Here is a 6,320-nt window from a genome sequence, read left to right on the forward strand (position 1 = left end):
ATTTTGTATTTGCATTATCTTTGTGTAATATTAAAATTAGTTTGATGATCTGAATCTTTTAAGTGTGACAAATATGCAAAAAAGAAAAAGAAAAACCCGGGAAGGGGCAAAACCCTTTTCACAGCACTGTATACATATATATATATATATATGTACAGTTAGTGTAGTATATATAAATATATAATGTATGTATGTGTGTATATATATATATATATATATATATATATATTTACAGTTAGTGTAGTATATAGTAATATGTATAGTAACATATACAAAGATTGTATTAAAAAATTTTCATAGTTATATGCTAAAGTTGTACAACCAAAATTTAATGTACAATTGCCAATAGTATGCAAAAATCAGTTTCAGCGGTAATTGTGAACGATCTGATTTTACTTGGCATGGGTGTTTAGTATTAACTTCCTTTTGTGGGCTGTCAGAAATACTGCAGTCAAGTTTAACAAAATTGCCATCTGCACTTTATGTAGGTTTTGTTTTTTAAGAGTGAATAAGATGGAATTATGGCCAGCTTTACACAGTAATGTTTCACTTTGAGATCCATATAAGTCTGTCGTATAGGGCTTCCTGGCAGCGTTGGTCGACAGAATGTTTACACTGTTTTCATTTTCATTTTAAAGAGGGATTTTATATGGCATCTGTCCACTGGGATTAAGATGAGGGCTTTAGGTGAACATATTCAGTTCAAACAATTACAGCTGTCGAGTTGGCATTTACCCCTTTAGCTCCAAACGGTGGGAGTAGTAGTCGCTCGTGGCGGTGCGAAATGCCTCAGAGATTCTATACCTAGATTGTGCTTAATGTATATGATATAAACACATACATAAGTTCATATGTTGTCACATATGTTGTCGCTAGAGCTGATAGGGTGTAAATTTCATCGTGATGGTGTTTATAAGTGTGTGTGATTGTGGGTGTGAGAGCATTACGGCGTTCTCTCAAGGTGGTCGCGGTACCCCAGAGGCGTGTGACCCCTGTGTGCCTCCGGAATAATCCTTTTCTCCACATCCACAGCCTTAAATATACAAGCGTCAGGAGACAGAGGACAAACAAAAACAACAAACAAACAGCAAATCAGAGGGAGAGAGAGTGAGAATGAGACAAGGAGACCGAGACGGGAGAGAGAGAGACAAGCCTAAGCTTATACAAACGCTGCCAGTGCCGTACTCCAGTGCTCTCCTGGGCGTTGTGCCAAACTCCGGTCTCTGTGGAAACCGTCCCCGTCAGCGATAGGTGGCAGGATGGATGCCAGCATGGCAGAGACGGTGTTAGGGCTGTTGGCAGCTACCAGACTGGGTGGATTGTACGTGTGTGTGTGTGTTTGTGTGTGTTTTAGTTAGGCTCTAAGACCCGCTATGTCTGCCAGGGCATGTGGATGGTGCCAGGGCTGGCTGTTGTGCAGCTGTGCCCAGTGTAGGCTTACCAGACCTGGGCATCCCCACTCAGCCTTCCCCTGCTGCTCCACTCACAAGCACTCCAGCCATACTCAGCTACAGCGCCCCCTGTGGCCATCCCCGCGTCTAACAACTCTGTCTTTCCACGTCAGCTGTAGAGAGCCATTCCAGTTTGGGTTTCTTTCTGTCTTGAGGTTATTGCCCTTTCTGTAAAGCTTTCCAATTTTTGAACTGTGTGGAGGGAAGCATCAGCATTTACCAATGAGCTCAAAGTTCAATTAATTTCAACTTTAACCCTATTTGCTGCTGATATTTCGAAACACAGCCAAAGATTAGCAGACAAATTGCACAGGTGATTTTGCCTCATTTTTAGATCAGTGGTTCTCAACTAGTTTTGTTAAGTGTCCTGACTGAACATCATAGTTGGATGGCATAAACCATATTTACACTATTTTGTTTTAAGAAATTAATATTTTTATTCAGCAAGGAACTTTCTATTCTTCAAAGAATCCTGACAAAAGTTTATCAATGTTTCCTTAAATACATTCATTGTTTTAAACATTGATAATAATAAGAAATGAGCACCCGGTGAGTATATTATAATGATTTTTGAAGGATTATGTAACACTAAAGACTGGAGTAATGTTTGCTGAAAATTCAGCTTTGCATCACAGGAATAAATTACTTTTTAAAATATATTCAAATAGAAAACTTGTTTAAAATTGAAATAATATTTCACAATATTACTGTTTTATTGTATTTTGATCAAATTAATGCACCCTTGATGAGCAAGAGAGACTTTCTTTCAGAAACATTCAAAAATCTAACTGACACCAAACTTTTAAATGTTAGTGTGTCAGTGTTGCAACTTCAAATCTGGCAAGTTATTTGATATAGTCCAAGTCTTATTTTTACCTGTTGTGTAGCTTTGTTCATGCTTTCAAGAGTGAAATTTGTTGTCCTTTTTCTCTATCAAATATTTTAGTAATCATCATAAATTATATATCGTTTGAAAGCTTAGAAGCCCAAGATTCATTTTGAAATCGGACATTGCGTTACCATGGAAATGGTTCTTTAAAATCTTTTGGCGGTCTCCTCCCCCTTAGCGAGCGGTGTCAAGTGTCATATTACAAAATGCATTACGGTTTTTTAAAATCAAACTTTTTATAATCTTGACATAAAACATATCATTGGAAAGGTCTGAGTCTCAGGATTCCATATTTGGTGGTTATTTTGTGATAGAAATCTAGACATTTGTGACAGAAAAATGCATAAAAAACATTCACTGGAGTTTTAATGGTTGTTTGTGGTATAACGCCCTAAATAAAATCTCACAGAAACCTCAATTTTTTTCATATCAACTTCAAATTTGGAACATAACTTATTTAGACATAAGGATATACTTTTTTTTTAAAGCAATTTTGGAGTAAAACCTGTTTTGTAAAATATTTATTTTATATTAAATATAATAAAAATTGTACAGTGCATTTTCTTTACAGTAAATTTAAACTTCTATAACTTTCTGATATTTTAATTTTTTTTTTAATAATTCCACTTCTGCAATAATCTGCTCACTGTCTTCTTTAAAAAGAGACCAACCTTTCCAAAGTGTTCATGAATTATAACAATTTAAGTTTTGCATAGTGCACTTTAATGCCTATTTTAAAAAATGGGGGTGACAGTTAGGGGTGTTTTTCATCTACAATCTATCAACCCGAACAATTTACCAACCTACTAAATGAAACCTCTGAACAAATAAAAAAATATTTAAACGCCCTTCTTATAATTTATATTCATCAAGAAAGTAAAAGTTGTTTTTGATTTCTGCAACGTATCAAAGGCATTGGCAGGATTTTCTTCTGCTCTAATCTCAAATGCATGTTTTCCCTATTTACTATGCACCCAGCCTGCTTTCTTGCTATCTAGCGACCTCGTAAAATCGCCTTGCTGTGACACTATCTGCACAGCTTTTCATGTGGAGGTCAAAGCGGAGCATGGCGTTTGCTTTGAGAGGTGCATTGAAGCCCTGACGTGAATCATGCGAAAGTGTTCCTCTGGCTCTGTGCCTTTCCTCTTCTCCATCTGCACCTTCTCTCTGTATCATGTGCTTGTACAAGAACGGCTCACTTCTTTACCCCACATCATCCTCTCATTTCCTCCCCTCCTTCTCTCACAGCCTCTCTTTCTCCCTCTTTCTCCGCCTTTCTCCCTTTTCACTCAGTCTCTGGTACCCAGCCATATGTGTCAGCTGTGCCAGCACCCCTCACCTCCCCTTCATCCTTCTCCTCTCATCTGCAGCAAGCGCCACTTTAGGCACTGAAAGGACCCTGGAATACAGAACACAAAGAGAGAGAGAGGTGAAAGAGGGGTGAGGAGAAAGAGAGAGAAAGAAAAGAGAGATGTGAGAAGAGCGAGTTTCTCCATATGACTGGACCGGTTTGGACTCTTTCTCTCTTTCATACTATCCCAAGCTGCTTTAAGTTTTATCTCTCACACCACATGCATTTCATGTAGTTCATTTGTCATATCCTGTCTGTCAACCTGTTGTTGTAAGTTTTTAGGTCTTTGTGATGGTTTGTCGTCATACACAATCTGTTGGTTCAGTATATAATGTAGCTTTGGGAAAGATGGTGTATACCATGCAACAGTAGAAATGGTAGAGCTTTTACTATAAATAATACAATACAAATTCCAAATTAAAGGAGAAAATAATCAAATAAAATGTTTGATTATTAACACTGAAAATAATTAAGTTTGATAAACCAAAAAAAAAGGAATTAATTTAAATGGCTATAAAAATTTTAAATAAAATCTTTTTGAACTTTAGCACCATTATGAAAGATTTTGGTCGTACCATTGACTGCAAACATTGTTAAAAATCTGGTTTAATTTGGAGTTTTTAAATTTTAAGTGGCCTAGACATTCTCTGACACGATGATGTTGCCTACATGATGCTTATCCTTCTCCTTAACCCTCTCTCTCTCTCTCTCTCTCTCTCTATATATATATATATATTCATGTTGCCTACATAAGTATCATATCTATATATAGTTATATATATAGTTCTAAAAACCCTATTCATTTTATATATTTTTACACAGTTTGTAGGGATTTCTTTGCTGATTCATATATACAAGTTACTTGTAAAATGAACTGATTCATTATGAGTTGTAATTAGTAGGACTGTTCACCTCCAAAAAACAAAAAAACAAAAAAAATTCAGAAAAGGATCAGAAATCCTAACTAAATAATGCAATAAGTGCACACTTGCCTGGACCAAGTTCGTTGTCAGCTTCTAATTCTGTGTAAATGTGTTCAGATTACCATTCTGTCCTCCTCCTTTGTGCAAATGAGTCATTACAGCCTTGATGACTTGTATTAATAGCTTTTTTTCTCTATGTTTGAGCAAGAGGTCTTATTTTAGACAAGGTTTATTACACATCTGTGTGCCATAGTACTGGTAACAAAGCCAACATAATTCACACTGCTTGGTTATACTTCTCATTAATTACCATGTTCATTACAAGGGGACTGGGGTCTTGAGTTGGCCCAAGGTTAGGACGAGCCAGGGTGTACGTGATACAATACGAAGGTGAACAGCACTGGGTTGGGGAGATTTGGATGGCACGCAGGGTTTTTTGGCAGGGTGTTGGAGCATGTGTTAATGGCTGAACACCAGGGATAGCTTATGTAAGGAATGATTAGCATTCACTCATACTGAGACTAGATCAAATGATTACCTGCACCTAAAAAAATTCTACACTTATTTGGCATTGCAACATAGCATTATCTCTTTGTTTGAATAAACAATATGCATAACAAATTATTTATACACAATTGGACTATGTTTTTAGGAATGTCAGGAATGTGACTATGATGCCTTGACTATGTAGGCAGCTCACTAGATTTTAGAACAAAGGCATGCATTTGATTGCATTTGTTTATTAAAACAGACAATGCTGCGAATGTGCTCTCCACACTACAATGACTTTTAAAGACCTCATGATGATAGAGCTCAAAGCGCTCATCTGGTCATTTTGATAAAGATTACAATGGTTGTGCATGATATAATGAAATAATGATTTTCTCCCAGGGCATTCATTTTGTGGAGAGCAAAGTGAAAACACACAGCATACTGAGCAAATATTTCAGCATTTTGTTATAAACTTCCAGAGGAAGGAAATATCTCCCTATGGTGACCCTGTTGCCCTGAGAAGAGTAAACTCACTGTGTTCTTCCTCAACATCTTGAAGTCTCGCGCCAGCGGGAAAAGCATTCTGCTCTCTGCAGCCAAAGTTTCTATCGCAATGTTGAACTGCTGCTGATAAACCAGGAAGCTCAAAGAGAGAAATCAATCTGTAGGAGAGCAGAATGAAGCAACAGGGATACAGAATATTTCGACAATGCCAAACAAACAGCTTCTCTGATTTAAACAGTAAACAGATGAAACACTGGCTTGCCCACTAAGATTCATATGTTCTGTCCAGTTTGTTTTCTAATTAATTTTCTGGTTCCAGCCTCAAATGCAGCATTTTTCGCTTTTAACTGTCTTTTAGGTTTGTTTCACATCCAAATAAAACGTTCAGTATCAATAGGAAGACGTTTGCTTTCATGCTCAGCTCACATTGGTTTTGGACGACCTAAAAAAAATGCCGATTATGTTGCTAAGTAATGTGATGTGGCATAGCCTGTACTGATCATGGCAAAGCAAAAAAAGCACGTAAAGCTACACAGTGGGAAACTTTTGGCCAGTTTGTAGTGACAAGATTTAATTATTTGAGAAGACGGCGTTTGACGTCTAATCTTTACCTTCAAGACAGATCATCAAACTCATTCATGTTACTGAGCAAAACAACTGAAAACTAAAATGAAAGGAAATTTGCCATCTCATCTTAGATGCATGTTTTT

At 36.9% G+C, this 6,320-nt stretch overlaps 1 protein-coding gene across 1 annotated transcript in view; it reads left to right on the forward strand.

Annotated features, from left to right (window-relative positions):
* lhx5 (LIM homeobox 5) overlaps nucleotides 1-6,320 on the forward strand; it is a 97,672-nt gene that overhangs the window by 27,973 nt on the left and 63,379 nt on the right. The window lies entirely within an intron of this gene.

Source organism: Sinocyclocheilus rhinocerous, unplaced genomic scaffold (genome assembly GCF_001515625.1).
Source record: "Sinocyclocheilus rhinocerous isolate Xijiao unplaced genomic scaffold, SAMN03320098_v1.1 scaffold374, whole genome shotgun sequence".
NCBI classification, from domain to species: domain Eukaryota; kingdom Metazoa; phylum Chordata; class Actinopteri; order Cypriniformes; family Cyprinidae; genus Sinocyclocheilus; species Sinocyclocheilus rhinocerous.